The sequence below is a fragment of the Labeo rohita genome, chromosome 15, assembly GCF_022985175.1.
Source record: "Labeo rohita strain BAU-BD-2019 chromosome 15, IGBB_LRoh.1.0, whole genome shotgun sequence".
Taxonomy (NCBI): domain Eukaryota; kingdom Metazoa; phylum Chordata; class Actinopteri; order Cypriniformes; family Cyprinidae; genus Labeo; species Labeo rohita.
Genome location: NC_066883.1, coordinates 34,833,623 through 34,857,658, shown reverse-complemented (window position 1 = coordinate 34,857,658; position 24,036 = coordinate 34,833,623). Strand labels below are relative to the sequence as shown.

The window sequence follows — 24,036 nt, the reverse complement described above, 5'->3', positions numbered from 1 at the left end:
TATATATATAATTATAAATAATAAAATTAAAAAATAAATTAAAAAGAAAATTAAATAGTCCAGTCTCTATTGTAGTTATATAAAGCAGTGATTAATAAATTAATTCTATTTTTCAATTTATAATAAAAACAATACATTTATTTTAATGCATTATAAATAATAAAATAATAAACACTATTGGAAGACATCCCTAGTGTAGTAATAAAAAATGTACTAATTAATTTAATTAAAACAAAAAACACTACTGAAAATCTCTTTAGTTAAGTTATACAAAATGGACCAATTAAATAATAATACATTTACAAAAAATATATTAAAATATTCAATTAAATTCAAAATAATAAAATAACAGAAGAATGGAATAAACTGTAGTTGAGCCTCTAGCACATAATTCATGAACACATTTCATATAAAAATACATAATATATTTGTATTTATAATAAAAATAATACATTTATAGAAAAGTATATAAAAATACAACATAAATTTCTAAACTTGTAGTCAAGTCTCTAGTTGTGCAACAAGCTTTTGAAATCAGTCACTTACAGTATGAGGTTTCATTTACGCTAAGATGCTGCCTGTGTAGACCAAAAAGCAGCTATCTGTGTTATACAAGAGAGCTATAACAGAGCATCTTGACATAAAAAGTTAAGAGCACACAGATAAAAGGGATTCCCTGTGTTTAAACACTACTATCACTCACCATGCAATCACAGCTGCTAGTGTGAACACATCACTCGATCCTGTTGACAGGGAAGTATTCCTGGTATGGACCGTAAGTCATAAAACTCTGAAGGATCTGTTTGGAAAACAATGCATAAGTGCAGGATGAGACACTATCTCATGCTTACGACTGTTTTGAATCCCTCTAACCCTCCAAAACCAATCCAAGAGAGTTCATTAAGAGCGTTGAGTACAGGGAATGCAACCCAGCGGCAATGACCACATCAAAGCACAATGAAAGTGATCTGTATTTATGAAAATCACGTTCTAGCCTCATTTTTAATTATCAAAGTCAGTGTGTCCCCTGAGTAAAGAAGGAAACTATTTCAATCAATTACTTTCAAAGGAAGAAAAAGCTTGGGCCGATATTAAACCTGTTTAGTGTTTCACTCGTGCAGAACTAAATAACAGTTAAACCTTTGTTGGCCTCATCGCTGGTACCCGTACAAAGATTATAAAAACTGAACTGTGCTACGGTCAAAACAAAGTATTAGTTCCTCAAAGCTGATATTGTTGCTGCATTTATTCAGAAATTAGCCTATTAAGAGGAAATATTTGACCTGGAACTGTATTCAGGGGCATATTTACATTCAGAAGTGCATGTTAAATAACAACACACTAATCAGTTAACCAATGTAAATCTTAAATTTGAACATTTATGGCCTTAATATACAATCAAATCAACATGAAAAGTAGCATTTGAAAAGTAAAATTTCATGGCAGGTTCCCATTGTGATGCTCCTGGGGCATGTTGTCACAAACATTTATTGTGTTTTCAATGAACTGTGAATCTAAACTTCTGTTTAATAACAGTGAAATTATCTCTCAGAAACTGATCGATAAGAGTAAAAATGTATTTTAGAAACAGAATTTTGGGAATAAAACCTATAAACTAGAGTAAAAAAGTGTGAATACCCAAAGTTTTTCTATGTGAAATTACCAGAGAGATTATATTGTGATTCCATTGGGGCATGTTGTCACAAACATTTAATGTATTTTTACTAAATGTGAAACTAAACTTCTGATCAATACCAGTAAAAATGTCTTTTAGAAACAGAATTTTGGGAATAAAACCTATAAACTAGAGTAAAAAAGTGTGACAGATCTTTGAAAATATGCCATAGAACTACAGTAAAATGTGCGACAACTAGCCCCGGTCTTCTCTATATTTAAATGTTAAACAACTAGAATTGGCCAAAGAGATTCCATTGTATTTCTATTGGGGCATGTTGTCACAAAGAGTCAGTGTGTTTTCAATGAACTGTGAATTTAAAATCTTGATCAATAATGGTGGAAATGATCTCTCAGAAACAGATCTTTGAAAACAAGCCATAGAACTACAGTTAAAAGTGTGACAACTAGCCCCAGTCTAGGTTAGAGGGACCTTTTTTGGGGGGACATGTTGTCACAAAGGGTCAATGTGTTTTCATTTGAGTGTTTCAACTGTGAATCTAAACTCGTGATCAATAATGGTGAAAAATGTCTTTCAGAAATGGGGTAAACTAATGTAAAAAGTCAGACAACTAGCCCCAGACTCCTCTATATGAAATGTCATACAGCAAGTATTTGCTAAAGGGATCTTTTTGCCACACATTTTAGTCACTTTTGGCCCAAACCCGACCTTGCTTGTGACTCAGACTAGCTTTAGGTTTTTTCACTCTCTATATGTGTTCCCTTATGGCTCTCATATGATGCAATGCACTTCACAGCTGCATCCACCAGCGCTGACCTCCTGTCCTGCCTGACTGCGGATGGCTGATTCATTTCCATCTGTATACCGGCAGATGAGAGATTCCTTCTGTCTTTCTGCCTTCCCTTTTCTCAGGCCATTCAGAGCGAATGAATTCAGCCCGTCTAAAGTCCTTCACACCAGGACACGCTCAGAGGGGATTCTCCTTGACTCTGACCGACTCGCACATTTGCAATTCATCATCTTCCTCACACGGCTACACAATAGCAGCGGCGCAGGAGCTTTGTCATTCTAACGACACACGCACGGACTGTTTACAGCGTCTGACACCCGCAGAAAGCCTGCATTTGCGCGTTGATGTTCCGTCATTAACTACCAGTTCAATTAGCATTTAAGACAACGGGTGGAAGACAATAACAATGTTCTAAATGAGCTTTGCTCTTTCAGGATGTATCTTTTGATATGCAACAGGCAGTCGGAAATGCAGCATTATTAAGACATGCAACTTTGCTAGCGGCAAAACGTATTTTGCAAACCACAATCCAAATCTCACGTATGCAAACTCATTTCCACAGCCAAACAAACTTAACTAGAATTTCTTCCATCATTTGGATCCAAATAGGAATTCCAGCAAACAACAAGTAGATCTTAAGAGCAGATAGTTCACAAAAGGACTATTAGGTTCCCAATGGGATCAAATGTCCATATAGAACATCACAAGGACTTTAAAGCAAATCGGTCATGGTTTTAAAACTTTTAAGCTTTCTTCAAACTCTAATTAAGACATTTTTCCAACAAAACATAGGTAAAGTTCTAAAATGACTACTCAGAATCCAAAATAACTCAGAGCTCAACAAAGGGCTTTTCCAGTAATTCCAAATACCTGGATAAGAAACCATTTTTGCTTTGTCTAGTAGAATCTTGCTACATGAAACCTCAGAAACAACAAACCTAAAGTAGACAAGTCAAAACTTATGAAACCATTGAGATACACACACTAGAAAGTGACCAATACACTTAACACATCAACAAAAGTCTATAAGATCTGTGTTCAGTATAATAACCAACATTCAGCACGTAAACATGATTATGGTTACTAATGGTAATGGTTACTAATGTTTTGCCGATGCAAAGCCTTGTTTACCATGTCAATAAGCTTCTTTGAATGTTCAGCTCAAGCAAGTCAAACAGAGACAGACAAAGTCAGACATACAGACAGCGCTGTTCAGATGTGGGAAATCCTTTTTATCTGCTTTCTGTGCCTCTCGACAGATATCGAAAGTCTTTGAAGCTGTGAAACCGCAGTGTGTCTTCTACGAAAAAGCATCAACACAAACCCAAAGCCTGCCACACCTCAACAACCGTACGAACGCCTTACCTTCCCAGGGGGCGATCCTGTGACCCAATGACACGCGTCCTTTTTTTTTTTAAAATCTCATGTTTCCTGCAGCGCTGTCCACATTCCGTCTCCAACTCCACAACATACTGACTCCCACGTGAGTGGACGGGAACTGAAACAGCTTGGGATGGGGGGCTGTGTCCGTTCAGTGATCTCACCCCCCTCTCTTCTCCTCCCCTCTCCCACACTCTTTTTACCTCCTTCCCCTTCCCCCTTTCCTTCTGTCTTGGAATGACTGAGAGATTGGGAGTCGGAATGCGTGTGGTTCTGCTCCTTTTGGTCTGTCTGAACGGCTCTGACCCTGCGGAGAGCATCAAATTTACACAAGAATTCAAACCCGCCTCTCACAAACACAGGCTCCGCCTACTTATCGCACCTTTCCCACTGAGCTCCGCCCACCTCAGGGCAAATTCTCCTACTGAAATAAAGCCTGCAATCCCACGAAAAACATGTCTAGAGCACATTCAACCACTAAATCAAGAGAAAAATTATTAATTGTATTTTCACAAGCTTATTGTATGACCATGGTGCTTTTTCTCCCATTGCAATATTATTTTTATGACTATTAAACACATTTTCTTGCTCTCTTTTCTGTTTGTCTGAACAGCTTATAAAAAGCATTCAAACCTGCCACTTCCAAATGCTGACTCCGCCCACTTCTCACACCTTTACCACAGAGCTCCGCCTACCTCAGGGCAAATTATGCCAAATTCTCTTGCTGAAAATAAAATTATCAAAACAAAGAGCGTATCTCACAAAAAAATTGTCTAAGGCACATGTAACCACAAAATCCAACAGAAAATGATAAATTATATTTTTATAAGCTTATTTTAGAAACATGATGTTTTTTCTTCATTGCAATATTATTTTTATGACAATTAAGCACAAATAATTAATTTTTTTTTTACTAGTAATCTCAGCAGATTACTGTATTACCAAAACACAATGATTTTTTAAAAATTATTTTAATCAACATTACTTAAAGGCTTAATAAATGCGACAACAAATTCTACCATCATGCATAAATAATTTTAAATATATTTTTTGCTTTCACATAAAGTAATGAAAATTACATTGTTATTGCATTATGATAATAAGAGGGAAATATGTGCTTAACTGTGATTAAAATAATATCACAATGTAATACATTTATAAATAGGCTCCGTTTCATCATGCAAAATATTATTCTGAATTTTTCTTTTGATTTTGGGGTAAAATATGACCTTAATGTGTTTAATTGTCATTAAAATAACATCACAATGCAGCCAATCTATAAATAGGCTCCTTTTTGTCATGGAAGATATAATTTAGTGTTTTTATCTTTTGATTTTTGGGGTAAAATATGTCCTTAATGTGTTTAATTGTCATTAAAATAACACCACAATGCTGTAAATCTATAAATACGTTTAATTTCGTCATGCAAAATATAATTTAGAGTTTTTATCCTCTGGTTTTAGAGTAAAAATATGTCCCAGGCATGTTCAAATACAATAATCTTAATAATAATGCCATAATTAATTTTATAAATACGCTCCATTTCATCATGCAATATAAAATTTTGATGTTTTTATTTTGATTTTAGGGTAAAATATGATCTTAATGTGGTTAATTGTTATTAAAATAACGTCACAATGCAGTAAACCTATAAATAGGCTTAATTTTGTCATGCAAAATATAATTTTGAGGTTTATCTTTTGATTTTGGGGTAAAAATATGTCGCAGACATCTTCAGGCCCTAAAAAGGTTTGGTAGTATTCACCCATCTCGACCTCAGATGACATCTTACTATTGACGTCTACAAAAAACATGTCTTATATATCACAATAGCAGCTCGAAGAGGTTAAATCTTAAATATTTGGACAGAACAGCATGCATATGTGTCTGTGGAGATAGAGGTGTGATTGGTGGGAAGGCAGCAGCGTTGTTGTCATAGCACCAGAGCTGTAGGAGGAGAGAGACACAGACGTCAATGATGACGACCCGAGCTGAATTCATTTTCAACACGCACACACGCAACACACACACACCTTGTGTAGGTATTCTGGGACGCCAGGCAGTGGCCACAGTGTTTGTTAGCAGGAAGCTTTTCCGTCACTCTGATCATGTGATCTGCAAGCTGCTTTGCATACATAGCAGCGCAGACGCCCGGGGCCAGATTGAGCGCGGTGTTGGCTGGCTGATATAACCCAGCGATGGCACGCTGCGGAGGGGGCGAGACGCCCAGACAGATGAACTGGACTGTACGCAGCTCAGAAGCACAACCTTCTGTCTAGACAACTGTGATTAAACTGTCTAAAATAAGAACCTCAATACTGCGGTTAGTCTGATGGCGTAGAAAAGTCGCTAACTTTGCCAGCCAAGGTTATGACCCCTAATCTGTACAAACACCACAGCTGGATACTTTCTTCCAAATAAAACACAGCGTGAGCGAGAGAAAGAGAGAAAGAGTGAGAAAGAAAAAGAAATGTTGTCTTTTGCACCCTCACTGTAATTTATTTAAAAAGATATTTGATTTACTAATTAATATTAAATAAAAACTAAGAATAAATATTACAAATTCATAATCCCATAATTAATATTAAATAAAAATGACAAAAAAAAAAATTGTGAACAAATTATGATAATAATTCAATTATAATAAATAAAAAATAAAAAGTAATAATCTCATAATTAACAGTAAATAAAAAATAAATGTAAAAGTGAAAATGTTATTTTCTATATATATTTGACAAATTATATTTTATTATTAATTATGGAATTATTGTTTTTTTTATTTTTAGTAGTTTAGTAGTTATTAAGATTATTCAATTTTATTTTAATTTTAATTTAGATGTTTTTGAATGCAAAAAATGTTTTTTATTAATTGTTATTGAACTAATATTTTTACATTTAATTTCATTATTTTTATTTATTTTTATATTAATTATAGGATTTAGACTTGTAAATCACAGGTTTTTGTATCATTATCAAGTCATATGAATAAATCAATAGAAATAAATCAATAAATCATTGCATTATTTTAATAATTTTACTTTTTTTATTTAATATTATTAAATATATTACGCTTAAATCAGTAAATACCGTCTATAAAGTATATAGGTATAATCTATAAATAAAAAAAATAAAATAAAAATAAAAAAACCTGTATAATTTCATAATATTTAATAAAAAATACCTGAAATAAAACACAAATTAAATAAATCATGATAATCTCAAAATTAACATTAAATAAAAAAATAAAAAATCATAGTTCCATATTAATTAATTAAAATAGAATAAAAAAGTAACAATACAATAATTAATAATAAAATAAATTAATTCTTATAATAAAAATGGGTTATTATATAAAAGGCTAAATTTCATAATAATTACACTGAATAAAAAATAGATTAATTACTTTTGTTCTTTCACTTAAATTCAGTAACTTGTAACTACCAGACAATTTGCAACTGAAAAGAACCAATAATAATCATCACAGCAGACTTTTCACAATCCAATCAAATCCTGATGTATAAAATCAAGCCACGCCCTCTATTATTATTTCCAGTTATTCAGTTTCATATGACATATGAAAGTTAATGATGATGGGTGCAGGAATGACACACATCAGCTTTAACAAGACTAGTCTGTGTTGTTTTTGCGAGGAGAGAGACAGACGTGACATGACAGTCTCCCGGCGCTGTGAGGAGGAATAGGGTAAACGCAGGTCCGTCTGAGCCCACAGGAATGCCAGACAGACTATGATAAACTATCAGCTGTTGGCTTCCTAAGAACCATCGTGGAAACCTCTCATATTCTAGACCGAATGATTCATTACAGGACAGGCTGATCTATTATAAAGTAGTTTAGTATTCATGATGCCTCAGATCCTCAGGCCATTTTAATATGGTAATGTTGGGATATATGTGAAATAATTTTATAATATCAGAACTGGAGCTGACCTGTATGACCCCAATTCCAGACAGAAAATCCTATGGCTGAAGGAGACGTTCTTCTTAATGATTCGGTCACACCAAAACTGAAGTGATTACCATGCTGGAGCCATAAATAACGCATATTTGACATGATATATTTTCAGAAACAATAAAATGAATACTTTAATTTGTGGAAATATCTTGAAAAATTTTTATCAAAATACTTCCACACAAATACAAATTCTTGAGCAACAAATCAACATATTAGAATGATTTCTGAAGGATCACTGAAGTCTGAAGTAATGAGTAAAATTCAGCTTTGCGTCATAGAAATAAATTACATTTTAAAATATATTCAAATAGAAAACATTTCACAATATTTCTCTTTACTGTATTTTTGTTCAAATAAATGCAGCCTAGGTGATCAGAAGAGACTTCTTATAAAAACATCAAAAAATTAGACCAACCCCAAAACAAAGTACTCAACATAACAATAATAATAATAATAATAAATGTTTTTTCAAAAAAAATTAAACACTTCTCCAGGGTCGAAATACTGATAACTATGCAAACTGGATTTTAATCATCACACATTCTGAAATGTTCTTGCAATTCATAAAGCAACAAAGAATTTATGCAATGAAGCTGCAAAGGATGTTATAGCTATAATAAGTTGAGAGAAAGTTAGCTAAACAAAACCAGTCTTAAGTAGCACAGGTATATTTGTAGCAATAGCTAACAGTACATCGTATGGAGCAAAATTATAGATTTTTCTTTTCTGCCAAAAATCATTAGGATATTAAGTAAAGAACATGTTCCATGAAGACATTTTGTACATTTCCTACTATAAATATTTAAAACTTAATTTTTGATTAGTAATATGCATTGCTAAGAACTTAATTTGGACAACTTTAAAGGCGATTTTCTTAGTATTTCGATTTTTTGGCACCCTCAGATTACAAGTTGTTGAAATAGTTGTATCTCGGTTTAATATAGTCCAATCCCAACAAACCATACATCATTGGAAAGCTTTTGTTCAACCTCAATTTTAAAAAAATTGACCCTTATGACTGTTTTTTTGGTCCATGTTCACATATATGACAGTTGTGTCTGAAACTGAGCTAAACTTCATCACTGTGCCTTAAAACAAACCAAACAGCCCTAAAACCTTCCTCGATCAGCTAATGCAGAGAATCACACATAAGACCAGCAGACAGTGATAATAAAGGACAAGCAAATGCGACATCCTTCTTCAAACTGAGGCGACACGTGTCACTTTCAATTACGGTCGGGGACTTTACCTTCGCCGTCTGCGGTGTTTGCATTAGCCTTTCTGATGTCAGTCACTGAGGAATTCAATAAAGCATCCCCGACTGAGACAAAAAAACATTGGTGTTCCCATAGAGAAGCTGTTTTCCAGCATCTACTGTTCCTGAATTCACAATATTTCAATGACCCAGGAGAGAGGCTTACGCAGAACGCTTAAGCTAGCAGCCTAACTGGGATTTTCATTTAAAATCATCAACGCACCAGCTGTACGGAAATGCACTCCAAATTTGCTCACAGCTATTTGGGATCACGCTCAGAGACAATACATATTCATAACACTGGAAACAATGCCCTGGCTTAGCAAAAAAGATGCACAGAAACATGATGTGACTTGGGAATCGCATTCTTGTCTGATTGTAAAACATGACAGAGATGAGAAACACTGCACCTCTCATGTGACCACAAGAGTTTGGTTTTCATGATTTATATGTTTTGTCTTATCAAGATACTCAGATAGTCCTGTAATAAGTTTGTGGCACCATTCTTTTTTGACCAAATTTTTATTAAGCAGCAGATAAAAACTTATCATTAATGCCTGTTGCATAAATGGTGCAGAAAAAAACAATAGAAATAGCAATAGCAATAGTTAATGATCAGTTTTAGTGGCAAAGCAGTTAACTATAGTGCACGCGGAGCAAGTTTGGGTCTGGCTTGTGATTCTTCCCAATAATTTCACATCACTTTCTACTATATCTATCAATTAAAAACAGAAGTAAACGTTAAAAATACCTGTAACATTATAAATGTCTTTTATAATCACTTTTGATTAATTTAAAGCATCCTTGCTTTTCAATAACAAATAATTTTCATAATTTCTTTCCCCCAAAAAATTATACTGACTCCAAGCTTTGAATAGTATAATGTATAATGTTACAAAAGCTTTTTATTTCAGATCAATGCTGAACTTTGGATCTTTCTATTCATCAAAGAATCCTGAAAAAAATGTACTTGACTGTTTTAAATATTGATAATAATAATAATAATAAAAAAAAATGTTTTTTGAACAGCAAAATCAGCATATTAGAATATTTTCTGAAGGATCATGTGACGCTGAAGACTGGAGTAATGATGCTGAAAATGTAGATTTGATCAAAGAATTAAATTAAATTGTAAAATATGCTTAAATAGAAAACAGTTATTTTAAATAGTAAAAATATTTCACAATATTACTGTATAAAAAGATCATATAATTGCAGGCTTGGTGAGCAGAAGAAAATTCTTTAAAAACCATTCAAAATTTTACTTTCCAAAAACCTTTGACTTGTAGTGTATATAATGGACTATTCAAAAGTTTGTGGTCAGTTTTAAATGAATACAATTAATAGTTTCATTCAGACACAATAAATTGATAAAAAGTGACGTTCCAGAAACCCTGGAAATGAACCTGTAAGATTCTTGTTAGGAAGCAACAGCTACCGAATATGTACAAGAACCTTCAATATCCGAGATTCTGCTTCAAATCCAGCCATAAATACCAATAAATACCAGCCATGTTGGCTTAGTAGGATCTAATCTTCACTCTTTCCCTCTCTAGAAACAACACAGTGCATGAGCATGGAGTAGAGGACGCTTACCGGTCATACCTCACTTCAATTAGAGCTTAAGAAGAAAAAGAAATATTTATTACAGTCCTGCTAGGCCCGATTTGAAACAACAAAGACTCAGCCTCAGTATTAGGGACCAGATGAAAGGGATTGGCCGGAGCATACTGGAGATCATTAGTGAAGATCCCCAGCAGACTCCATCTCATCTCCTTCTTCTCCTTCTCTCCAATATACATCAAAGCAGCCTATCGCTATGAATGCAAACCAGCCAGAACATGTCATGTAAATGCTCAGCCAACCGATGATATGTTGGCATGAGGTGGGCTGATCTTCTTCCACAGTCATGATTGCACACATTTGATTATCTGCACACATAGCACCAGGGGCAGGGGGCGTTCCTGCGGGGCCACATGACTTTGAGCAGCATGACTGCACGCTGATTGCGGCACAGTGTGGCGGGACAAAGGTGAAGTTGTTTTGCTGAGCAGTTTTGAGATCCTCTGCAGTGAATGGGTACCGTCAGAATGACGTCCAAACAGCTGATAACATCACAATAATCCACAATTAACCACTTTACTCCATCAATTAACATTTTAAGCCAATAGCTGCATGTTTGTAAGAAACAAATTTATCATTTTGATATTTTGCATTTCAAATAAGTCCTTTATCCATAATTTGCTTTCTCCAGTGGAAAAGTGGTCTTGTCTGAATCAGGAGAGAAATATGCACAGATCAAGCACTGTTTAAGAGTGAAAACAAGTCTAAACTAAATTGTGGGTTGATTTTTGATGTAAGAGGACAACCTTAAAAACGTAAAAAATTCCTAAATATGTTTTCATAGTCACACGCAGTAGTTTTCAGTCACAAATGCAACTGAAATGGTCACACTGTACAGCCCCGATGGTAAAAAAAACAAAAAAAAAACATCTGCATATTTTCATTTTTGGGTGAACCATTTCTTTAAAAGGAACAGGTGACCCAAAAATGAAAACTTTCTTACCAAACCTGTTATTTATTTGGAGCTTGAAAGACATGGACATTATAAACTGTCCTTATATGAAAAAGAGTTGCTGAGGAATCCTCAAAATCAGGCATCTTGTGCTGCATGGAAAGTTAACAGCAAACAGTTTTGAATGACATCAGGGTTACAAAAAATGACAGAATATTCATTTTTGGGCAAATTATTCCTTCAACGTTGTGTCATAAAATAAACAAGCGTCTTTGTTTTGCCAATACAGGGCAAATCAAACTGTCCCACAAGAGCAATGATGCATTTCCATATTTGTGCCAACTGCCTATGTGCCATCACAATCCCACTGACAATCTGCACCCTTAATAAAAATAAATTGTGAACACAGCCAGAGTTGCCCTTCCGTTCAGACCAGCCAAAAAACCTCCCAACCACATGCAAAACAATACCTGATTTAGCAAAATCACTCATTCCCTCTAAAGAAAAATACACAATGTGCTGATTTTGGAGGAAAAATCTGTGCAATGGATAAAAAAACATGATAAAACTATGTGAAAGAATCAGGGTCATTCTCAGGAAACTGTGTCCCTTGTGAGTCACATCAGATATGATTCACGATATACTAATATTAAACACACCACTGATCAGGTTTACAGATTTAACTCCTTAGAAAAGTATTTTTCACTGTCTGAAGTATTTTCTAAAATGGTTTAAGCATTTAAAAATATGTGACCCTGGACCACAAAGCCAGTCGTAAGTAGCATGGGTATATTTTGTAGCAACAGTCAAAAATAGATTGTATGGGTCGAGATTATACATTTTTCTTTTATGCCAAAAATCATTAGGATATTAAGTAAAGTTGGATCTCAACCAAATAATGTCTTATTCTAACAAACAATTGACCCTTATGACTGGTTTTGTGGTCCAAGGTCACACACACACATACATATATATATATATATACACTACCGTTCAAAAGTTTGGGGTCAGTACATTTTTATTGTTTCTTTTTTTTTTTTTTTTTTTTTTAAGAAATTAATACTTTTATTCACCAAGGATGTATTAAGTTAATAATTAAAAGTTTATTAAAAGTTAATAATAAATAATTTACATTGTTATAAAATATTTATATTTTGAATAAACACTGTACTTTTTAAACTTGTTATTCATGAAAGAATGCTGAAAAAAAAAAATTACAGGTTCCAAAAAATATTTGGCAGCACAACTGTTGATATTATCCAACATTGATCATTCTAATAATAAATCCGCATATTAGAATGATTTCTGAAGGATCATGTGACACTTAAGACTGGAGTAACAGCTGATAAAAATTCAGCTTTTCATCACAGGAATAAATTCTATTTTAAAGTATGTTAAAATAAAAAACATTATTTTATATTGTAAAAACATTTTGCAATATTACAGTTTTTTTTTTTTTTTGTATATTTTTAATCAAATAAATGCAGCCTTGATGAGCATAAGAGACTACTTTGACCCCAAACTTTTGAACGGTAGTGTATATATATATATATATATATATATATACACACACATATATATATATATATATATATATATATATATATATATATAAAGAAGCAAATTATATAATTTTATCTACACTAAATGTTTTGGGTTTGTAAGATTTTTCAATGTTTGTAAAATAAGTCTGTATTAATTGATAAAATATACAGTAAAAACAGTAATATTGTAAAATATTACTACAATTTAAATTTTTTTATTTGAATATATATTAAAATGTAATTTATTCCTGTGATGCATGTTTTTTCAGCATCAATTATCTAGTCTTCAGTGTCACATGATCCTTCAGAAATCATTCAAATATGCTGATTTGCTGCTCAAGAAACTGTCACTTTTGATCACTTTAATGCCTCCTTGTTGAATAAAAGTATTATTTATTTAAAAAAAAATCTGAATGGTTGAAGTGTATATCATTTTTAAGCGAGTGAAACATAAGATTTTTGATCCCATGGTTCAAACAGAATTAAATTTCTTTTTACCAGTAATTTTCTACATATTTGTGACCCTGGGCCGCAAAACCATTTTGTCATTAGGGTCAATTTTTTGAAACTGAGATTTATACATCATCCGAAACCTAAATAAATAAGCTTTCCATTGATGTATGGTTTGTTAGCATAGGACAATATTTGGAAATCTGAAACTGAGGGTGTAAAAAAATCTAAATATTGAGAAAATCACTTTTAAATTGTCCAAATGAAGTTCTTAACAATGCAATTTACTAATCAAGTTTTGATATATTTATGGTAGAAAATTAGCAAAATATCTTCATGGAACATGATCTTTACTATATCCTAATGATTTCCTGCATAAAAGAAAAATTAATCATTTTGACCCATACAATGTATTGTTGGCTATTGCTACAAATATACCCGTGTTACATAGGACTGGTTTTGTGGTCCAGGGTCACATTTAACATTGTACCTCTATGGTGGTCCTCAGTGTCTATGGCACTTCAGGTCTAAGGTGGGAAAATAATTTCCTGAAGGCTCAGCAGTAGAACATCCTGGCACTTTTCCATTGCAACAACCAAATTAGTCTTAAACAGACTCCTGCAGGGTGGGAGAAGTACCAGTTATATATCATTCCAGTTACAGCCAATTCAGATCAACAACAATGAAATAGGAGTTTAATTTCAATGGAAGCATCTGTCTGCTTTCATAAACAGGGCTCTGAAACACAATCACATCAGGCTGACAATAACTGTGTGTGCTCACGTATTTACTTGTGTATCAGATCTCAGATAAGGCTGGATATGCTAAATACGGAATAGCTACACCGTGACATTTCTCCTTAGCATCTGTCCTCCGTCATGCTAAAGTTACGAGGATCATTTATCTCCTGCATAATTAACATCATTGATGGATGGCCCTGGTTTTTATACGTTTACTGTGAACGTCTGGGCTAGCAGACCCACTTTCAGTTTCCCCACAATCCTCTGCAGGTTCATCAGCAGTAGTGGTGTTATAATGGAGGCAGAGGATGCTGAGTCATTCCCGGTGTCAGAGGCATGAGCTGGAGTCGCCCCTCTAGACAATTCATTCTTCATATTTATCAGGATTAGAGATCATCCATGTGAATCCGAGACCCGGCATGTGCAGGCAGGCGTGTCTTTTATCGGCCACGCTGGCTCAGCAGCCGCCCTCTCCTTCCCAGCATCCATTACTGGCAAAAATAAAGATGCATGGTCAATTATGCAAAGCCAACTTCACATCTGTCCTCTCCCGGACTAGAGTGAGAGGAGATGGATGTTTTGAAACATAAATCAATCCAATTACGGATTTAAAACAGATCAGAACCAATCAGGCGTGCACGTGCAGAGAATCCAGCCAATCAGGCGGAGTTTCATATGCACTCTAGTTTAAAGCCTGTACAGTGAAATATGAGCACAGGTGTATTGTAGTACATATTTCACGTGTTGTGTTGCCGCACAGTCAGAAACACAATAAGTAAAAGCATCTAAGTGGGTCATCTTAAGCCCCAAGTATCTAGGACAAGCCAACGAGCCATGAGGACTGGTGACAGTCCAACTCCACACGGTTCACAATGTTTATAACAACAGCTCATAAATGAATGAGAAAACAGACTAAATATGATTCATGACAACACTAACTAAGCTTTAAGTAAAGACTGACCAATATATCATCCAATATTTGGCCATTTTGTGATTATAGCATCAGCTGATTAACAGAACTGCATCATTTCCAGTTAATGCCACATCTTACATTATTTAATAACACAAAAATAATAAAAATAATATTTAACTATATTTATAATTAGAAATTGATATTTTCAATAAAAAATAAACATTATATATAAACATATTTATCTTATTTTTAAGGATTTCATAATTCAAAAATATTGAAAAATGTATATTAATAATAAATTATATTTATAATATTATAATATATATATATATATATATATAAATTTACATTAAGATTTAATATCTCAAAATATTTTAAAAAGCATGTTAAAATACATTAATTACACTTGTCAAATTATTATATTGATATATTCAATATTATCTCACACTATTTTAAGATTTTGAAAAATATTTGAAAAAATATTTTTTGTGAATACTAATACATATAATATATTATTTAATAACACAAAATAAAATTATATTTGATAGTTATAATTAAAAACTGATATGTTAAAAAAAGAAATAAATATTATATATAAACATTTAACATACATAAACATTTAATAATAAATATAGTCCATACAATATCAATACATTAAGTATATTACATACTATTTATATATTTTGATATTTGATATTGTAAGTGTAACTAATAGTATGACTAATATATTAATATGCTTTTTAAAATATTTTGAGATATTAATATATGTATATACATAATAATTTACATTATTTTAAGATTTAATAATGTAAAGAATTATGTATATACATATATCAATATCTCAAAATATTTTAAAAAGCATATTAATATATTAGTTACGCTCACAATATCAAATTATTATACTGAATATATTCAATATTATACATCTCCCACATTATTTCAAGATTTTGAAAAATATTTGAAAAAAAAAAAAATTGTAATAACTTTTTAATATTTTCATTAAAATATAAATATATTAAGTGAATACTTCTGAAAAGGCCAAATATGACCCTGGACCACAAAATCAGTCATTACGGCCATTTTAATAAGCTTTCCATTGATGTATGATTTGTTAGGATAGGAACATATTTGGCCAAAATAAAAGTATTTGAAATCTGAGGTTGCAAAAAAAAAATCTAAATATTGAGCAAATTGCCTTTAAAGTTGTCCAAATGAAGTTCTTAGCAATGCATATTACTAATCAAAAATTAAATGTTGATATATTTACAGTAGGAAATTTACAAAATATCTTCATGGAACATGATCTTCACTTGATGTCGTAATGATTTTTGGCATTAAAGAAAAAGGGATCATTTTGACCAATACAATGTTTTATTGGCTACTGCTACAAATATACCTGTGCTCCTTAGGACTGGTTTTGAAGTCCAGGGTCACAAATTGTGTTTAAAAAACAGTTTTTAAAAGCACCTAAAATAATAGCTGCACTACACAAGGACACACCAATTGCAAATAAGTGCATGGACAGACAGCCTTGAGAGAATTAAACAACAATCTTTCAGGGCTGTTTTGTGCACTGCATGACATGTCTCAGCAATAGCACTGATTTTTTTTTTTTTACAAATCCTGGAATCTTGCAATACCACATACACAGAAAACATTCAAAACAAATAACCCGAGACAGCCATATGTGCAAACATGGGAAACCCAACATGTCCCAAACACAAATAATCTGATTACACTTTGCACATTTAGTTAAAACAACCCAACTTGGTCAAACAAGCAAATAAGTTGCTGCAAAGCACAGATGGTAATATGTACTAATGTTGTATGAGAAGGAAGAAGTAATCCGTTGTTCTCCACAGAAGATGCAAATAACACTCACAAGACAATTCTGGCCATAAGCCCGTGATTAAGGCAATGGAGATGAGTTATGCACAAAGAGGGCCATTTAAAGCAACAAGAAACATTCTTAAGCAGTTTGTTTATCTCACTCAAGTGGGCATGTTGTCTGGACTCCCTCCATGCTAAGATGCAAGTATATCAAATTAATTTAGGCCTGGACTCAAGCCAGTGTTTAACCTCAGAAATTATCGCTTCATTTCCTAAGCAAACACAACTGCACTACCACGCAAATGAGTCACTGGCAACAATGATCGATGAAGATATAAGTTATATCAAAACTAGTTTTACATGATTTCTCAAGCAAATTTAAGTGGTGTTCGTCCGTGGATCCTCTGCAGTGAATGGGTGCCGTCAGAATGAGAGTCCAAACAGCTGATAAAAACAACACAATAATCCACAAGTAATCCACTCCAGTTTATCAAATACCATAATCCATAATAATGTTTTCTTCAATAAAAAAATCTCAATTGTCCTCTTACATAAACGTTTTAGATTATTTAGACTGTTTTGGCTTGTAAACGGTGCTTAATCTTTGCATATTTCTCTCCTGATTCAGACCAGGCAACTTTTAGAAACTTATGGATTTATATTTTAGCCAGAAACAGCGTTTGAAGTTAAAAATGTCTCTTTTGTCATGTTTCTTAGAAACATGCAGATTTTATATTCATAATTGATGGACTGGAGTGGTGTGGATTACATGTGGATTATTGTGATATTTTTGTCAGCTGTTTGGACGTTATTCTGATGGCACCCATTCACTGCAGAGCATCAATTGGTGAACATGAGATGTAACACTACTTATTTCCAAATCTGCATCAACTAAAAAACAGATTCATCAACATCTTGGATGCCCTGAAAGTGAGTATATTTTCAGCAAATTTTCATTTTTGGGTGAACTATTTCTGCAATTGCTGTTTTATTCTCTGCCATAAGAAAAATCGCAAGTCATGTAAGTAGTAGCACACCAATCCATAACTTTAAGCAATAATAATAATCATTCCAGCCTTAGCAACAACAGTCTCAAACTAAGACAACTTAGCACCGATATAGAGACTAAAAATTCAAGACTTCATTGAATTTGACCAATCATAACCTAAACATTTAAAAAGAATTAACAATACTCTTAATTCGGCATGTAAATAGTTCACGTTACACCCTCAGAATTTTTTTGCTGACATGAAGTCAATGAAAAAACGTTTGCGGTAGGTGAATCCCGCTGCCCTTATTATAAACAAACACAAAACCAACTGTCTCAGCAAAAACAGTGCTCCTTTTATTCTGGGCCTTTTCTAGCGTGAATGAACAATTCTGGACGTGGGTATGATATGAATAATTCACGTCGGGAAGATTTAAAATATGCATATTTGGAGCCCTTACACTTGGCATGTTTCATTACAGCACAAAACAAACGTCAAGATCTGTACAAACACCCCTGCTATTAATATACAAATCACACAATAGGCCTACACAAACATTATGATAAAGACAATCCACGGCAGCTGGAATAGCACGGACGACGGGTGACAGATAATTTTTTTAACAAGTAAAAGATTGCATTATGAAACAGGTCAAAAACTTAAATGGACATTTTGCATTTAAAATAAAATATGCATGAGTCCTAAATGAGTAGCGATTATACAGCTGATTATTTTGGCATATGGCTGATTGGTGCATATCAATGCATTCCACTGCTTCTCATCTCTCATTCTCAGTCTTCTCAGAGCATCACAGATCATATCTGCTACCTGATAAATGAGCAGAGCACAGCCTGTTTAACTGAGGATTGAACCTGAGAGAGAGAAAGAGAGAGCGATCCAGTGGTTTTCTCTTTCGGGCCCTGGAGACAAGCTACAACTGAAAGATCTTTAACTAAACACGGTTCTCCACTGACCTCATATTGCCACTCAAATGCTCTGGGGTTTCCATGTCCTGCTTGGGATTTGGGACATTTTTTTGTAGATCATAGAAACCAATGGTCTCTGTGATCTACTTAAGCTTACAATGCATATATCATTATATTTGGAACTGACACAATAGAGTGCAACACTACCAATCAAAAGTTTTTGAACAGTAAGATTTGTAATATTTTTTAAAGAAGTCTTTTCTTCTCACCAAGCCTGCATTTATTTGATCCAAAGTACAGCAAAAACAGTAAAATATTATTACTATTGAATATAAGAGTTTTCTATTTGAATATATATTATACATTTTCAGCATCATTACTCCAGTCTTCAGTGTCACATAATCCTTCAGAAATCATTCTAATATGATGATTTACTGTTCAAGAAACATTTTTATTATTATTGTTGTTATTATTATCAATATTTAAAACAGTTGAGTGGATTTTTTCAGGATTCTTTAATGAATAGAAAGATCCAAAGATCAGCATTTATCTAAAATAAAAAGCTTTTGTAACATTATACACTATACCATTCAAAAGCTTGGAGTTTTTTTGTTTTTGTTTTTGTTTTTGTTTTTTGGAAAGAAATGATAGAAATTAATACTTTTATTTAGCAAGAATGCTTTAAATTGATCAAAAGTGATGATAAAGACATTTATAATGTTGCAAAATATTTTATTTCAGATAAATGCTGTTCTTCTCAATTTTCTATTCATCAGAGAAACCTGAAAAAAATCTACGTAATATTAAACGTAGATTTTTTAATAGCAAAAGTTTCTTGAAAAACAAATCAGAATATTAGAATGATTTCGGAAGGATCATGTGACTGGAGTAGTGATGCTAAAAAATCAGCTTTGAAATCACAGGAATAAATTACATTTTAAAATATATTCAAATGGAAAACAATTATTTTAAATAATACAAATATTTCAAAACTGTACAGTTTTTGTTGTATTTTTGATCAAATAAATGCAGGCTTGGTGAGCATCCAACTCCGCAATGCAAATGATATCGAGTTGGTCTCTCTAATCAGCTTTAAAAGACTTAAATATTTATACATATATGCATATTTTGCAGTAAACTATAATTATATTGCTTCTATAGATATAACCAACAACTTTGAACAGTTTTGTATTTTTTAATAGTTATAGTTTTATATTTAGCAATCATTTTTTATTCGATTATGTCATTCGTAATGCTCCCCAGCTAACAAAAAACATTTTTTGATCTAAGATCATTTTTCTAATGCTTTAATTTAAACATTATATCTCACAACATCCGATTTTTAAAATGTTTTAGAAACATTTTTCTTGGTTATGCAAATGTTAAGGTAACAATCTATTTTATCATTTTCCAGACATTATGGGAACGTTATGGCGCACACACTCTTTTTCATCCGGTTTTAAAATAATTTTTTGCTTTAAATCAAAGTTTGCAATGTTGTGATTCACTTTGTAGCTGGTTGGTTTGGTTTATGGTTTATAACCCTTTAATGAAAGACATTTTTAAAATCCCTATAGGAAAAATGAATGAAATAAAAACGTTCGGACGCACCAAAATGGTGGGTGGGCACTAATGCACCCTATGGCATTTATCATCTCTCAAGCAAGCAAGAACATTATTGGTTAATTTCAATAATATCAAAATAGCTAAATATTGCCAGATTTTATTATCACGCCATATGGCCATATTAGCATATATCAGTATATTGCTGGTAGTGAAAGATAACAATGCAAGCATCTGTGAATGCAAACATCTATTACAATTATATAAAACTGATGTAGGAGGGATTTGAGCCATATCCAAATATTATACACCTTGGGTTGGTGTTTTGACTAGAGGAAGTAAGCAACCATCTAACAACTACCCAGAACATTTTAGCAAACAAATAGCAATGCCTTGACAGCCACCTACAACACCACAACATCATGCTATTGAAGCCTGAAATGTCATTTCAAATGCCATCTCTAATATAATGTTATGCACTGTTTATGCATTTAATCAATTAATGGAAAATGCACCAAAACATCCATTTTTAATCAGGAACCATCTAATGCATGACACCATGTGGCACGTATTCTGAGCATCAATGCACCAGATGCCAGACAGCAGGGGTCAGACCGTCACACACATCAAGAGAGGCCAATCTCTCCACGTTTATTCTAGAGGAAAACCTCAAGTGACACGAGCAATGATGGATTGTCATGGCTATGTTTTAAAATCAGCAGTACAGTGAGCTCTGGGGCCGTAAGGACAGGGTCACTGGGGAGCTCGTGCCCTTGGCATTGACTGAGCATCCTGCAGATGCATTCATAACACATGCACGGACGCGCTCAAACATCTGACGCATTTCGAACGCATCTATTTGACTGCTGAAAATAAAACATAACCCATAATTACCAGCAGAAGTCTAAGATTAACAGTATGACAGAACGTTCCCTCAATGTTACCATATGGTTTGTGTTTGGTTATTTTTGGGAACCAAATAACTTTCTAAGAACAGTCTTTTATGTTCTTAATAACCATAAACTAACGTTCCCAGAACGTTGACTAAAGTGTTATAACCTACAGAACGTTCTGTAAAGGTTATTTCTAAGCTTTATATATCAGAACTAAAAACGAACGTTGTCTGAAGTGTTACAGAGCGTTCAGTAAAGGTTACTTTAAGGTTTATCTGATTTAAAACCATACACTAATGTTTTTGTGAATGTCGTGAAAAATCCTAAAGCAGTATGTACAGTATTCTTATTGAGATTTCTATCATAATGGAACCATAATGGAGAAATTATGAATCCGTAAATAATCAGATAAGATGCTACTGGATAAAGTTAAAGTTTTAAGATCCTTAATTCGTTCTTAATTCGCGGAAACTATGTCTTAAAATACCTACTTACTGTAGTATGTTGTAAAACCCCATTAATATGGCTTTCTAATTCTGACAGAATTTCCGTTAGAAATTTCTGATCAGGGCGGGAACCAAAAACGGTTAGCTGAAAATCACTAACCCAAACGCAGCAGTCATTTATTATGGAAATACACGCAGTCTAGATAAACAAACACAATTACTGCGAGTCAATTAACATTTCGCGCCCGGCACGTGCGGTCTCCAGTGATGCCGCAGTCACGCGCATCAGCATTTGTGTCGCCTCAGTGTAATTCTACACTAAATAATGCTATTCATCTGCAAATGTGTATTAATATGTGTACATACCTGTCATAATTCCGTACGGTGTCCTGCGTGTGGGGCGACTGTGAGACATCATGGCATCCAGCGAGTCTCTCCTGTCAGACTCGGCGCTCCGCGCGCGCACACGCGCTTCCAGTGTTTAGCTCGCGGCTGAAGGGAGGAGCGCGCGCGCTGTACCCGTGAAACACCAGAGCTCACCGGTGCGCGCGCACACACTTGTTGGAACCTGCTGATCCATTGAGTAAAACAATTATTTAAAAAAAAATCATTCCTAGAATTAAATTATCTTAAAATCTTTAAATCTTTTTTTTTTTTACTAAATGAATGCGCATTTTTACAATTTATTAAATTATTATTATTATTATTATTTTTCTGATGATGAATTCAGTACACATAACAATAATAAAATACTGAAATAATTTGTAGTATATAATAACAAATTACTATACAAAAGACAAGACATTATTAATATTATATTATTGCTATTCTTTTTTTAATTATCACTAGAATAAAATTCTTACTCTTTAACTTATTACTAGAATAATTTTTACTACATGAATGTGCATCTTTACATTTTATTTAATTATAATTTTTATATTTTTATGATAATGATTACACTGCATACACAGTCATCATAAGATACTGAAAAAGTAATTTATAGTATATAATAAATGACTATACAGAATACATGACATTATTAATATATTATTACTATTCTGTTTTTAATTGTCACTAGAATAAAATTCTTACTTTTTAACTTATTACTAGAATAATAATTTTTACTAAATGAATACACATTTTTTACATTTTACTTATTATTATTATTATTATTATTATTTTTATGATGATAATGATTTCACTACTTACACATAATATAAAATACTGATATACTAATTTATTGCATAAAATAAATTACTATACAAATTACAAGACATTATTAATATATTATTACTATTCTGTTTTTAATTATCACAAAAGTGATAATTTTTACTAAATGAATGTGCATTTTTACATTCTTATTAATTATGATTTTTATTTTTAGGATAATGATTACAATCATCATAAAATACTGATATATTTCATATACATATTTCAAAATGTTATATTAGCATAAATATAATTTTGTAATTTAATTCAAGTATAATTTTTATTAATTCAAATATTAGTCATTTTGTTGTTTTTAGTTTAAGTTTTTAGTTTTTTTTTTTAATATTTGTATAATTCTTATTTCATGTTTAGTCTGGGTTAAGGTAAACTAAATTAAAACGAGAAATGTTGCCTAGGCAACTAGCTGGAATTAAAAGGAAAATAAGTTTTTATTATTTTTATTTTAGTTAACATGCATTTTATTTCATTAAAGGATTTTTTTATGCTTTAGTTAACTATAGTAACCCTGGTTGAAAAATGCATTTTCCATCATTTTACCAGGATTCGAGTCTGAGTCTTGCCAAATGGTGTCCTCTACAGAGACAACTGCAAAACTGCAGTCACTAAACTTCAAGTCTTACTTAAAGAAAACCAACAAGTCAGTTCAAGTAGCCACAACATTTAATTGTGTTTGTTTTAGCATGTTAATATAAACCTTTAAGACAGAAAAAGAAACAAGAATGATTGGTAAAAAACAGCTTTGTAAAATTAACCGGCCAAAGATGATGCTCTACCTCTGACAGGAGTTCCTGACAAAGTCCTCACTGAAAGCATACAGAAGCTTTAACGAAAATACTACCTCCAAATATACACAACGGAAGATGGGAACATTTTCCACAGATGGTTTCTTCATAGTAGAACAATTGTGAAATGTGCAAACTGGACTATTTACATTGAACATGTTACTCTAGACCTCTAATATTAG

General features: G+C 32.7%; 2 protein-coding genes across 5 annotated transcripts in view; one reads left to right on the top strand and one right to left on the bottom strand.

Moving 5' to 3' along the window:
• The window catches only part of tiam1b (TIAM Rac1 associated GEF 1b), an 85,777-nt gene extending 63,452 nt beyond the window's left edge, over positions 1 to 22,325 (bottom strand). For 2 of the 4 annotated variants that reach the window (XM_051128954.1, XM_051128959.1), the window contains exons 1-2: positions 22,209 to 22,292; positions 704 to 799 (exon numbers count right to left, since the gene is read on the bottom strand). The gene's annotated coding sequence lies outside the window, so the exon portion shown is untranslated. Of the gene's footprint in view, positions 1 to 703; positions 800 to 3,791; positions 3,984 to 22,208 lie in introns of those variants that run through there. The other 2 variants (XM_051128955.1, XM_051128956.1) reach the window with 2 other exon arrangements.
• LOC127177051 (uncharacterized) overlaps positions 1 to 24,036 on the top strand; it is a 219,621-nt gene that overhangs the window by 106,528 nt on the left and 89,057 nt on the right. The gene's annotated exons all lie outside the window — the stretch shown is intronic.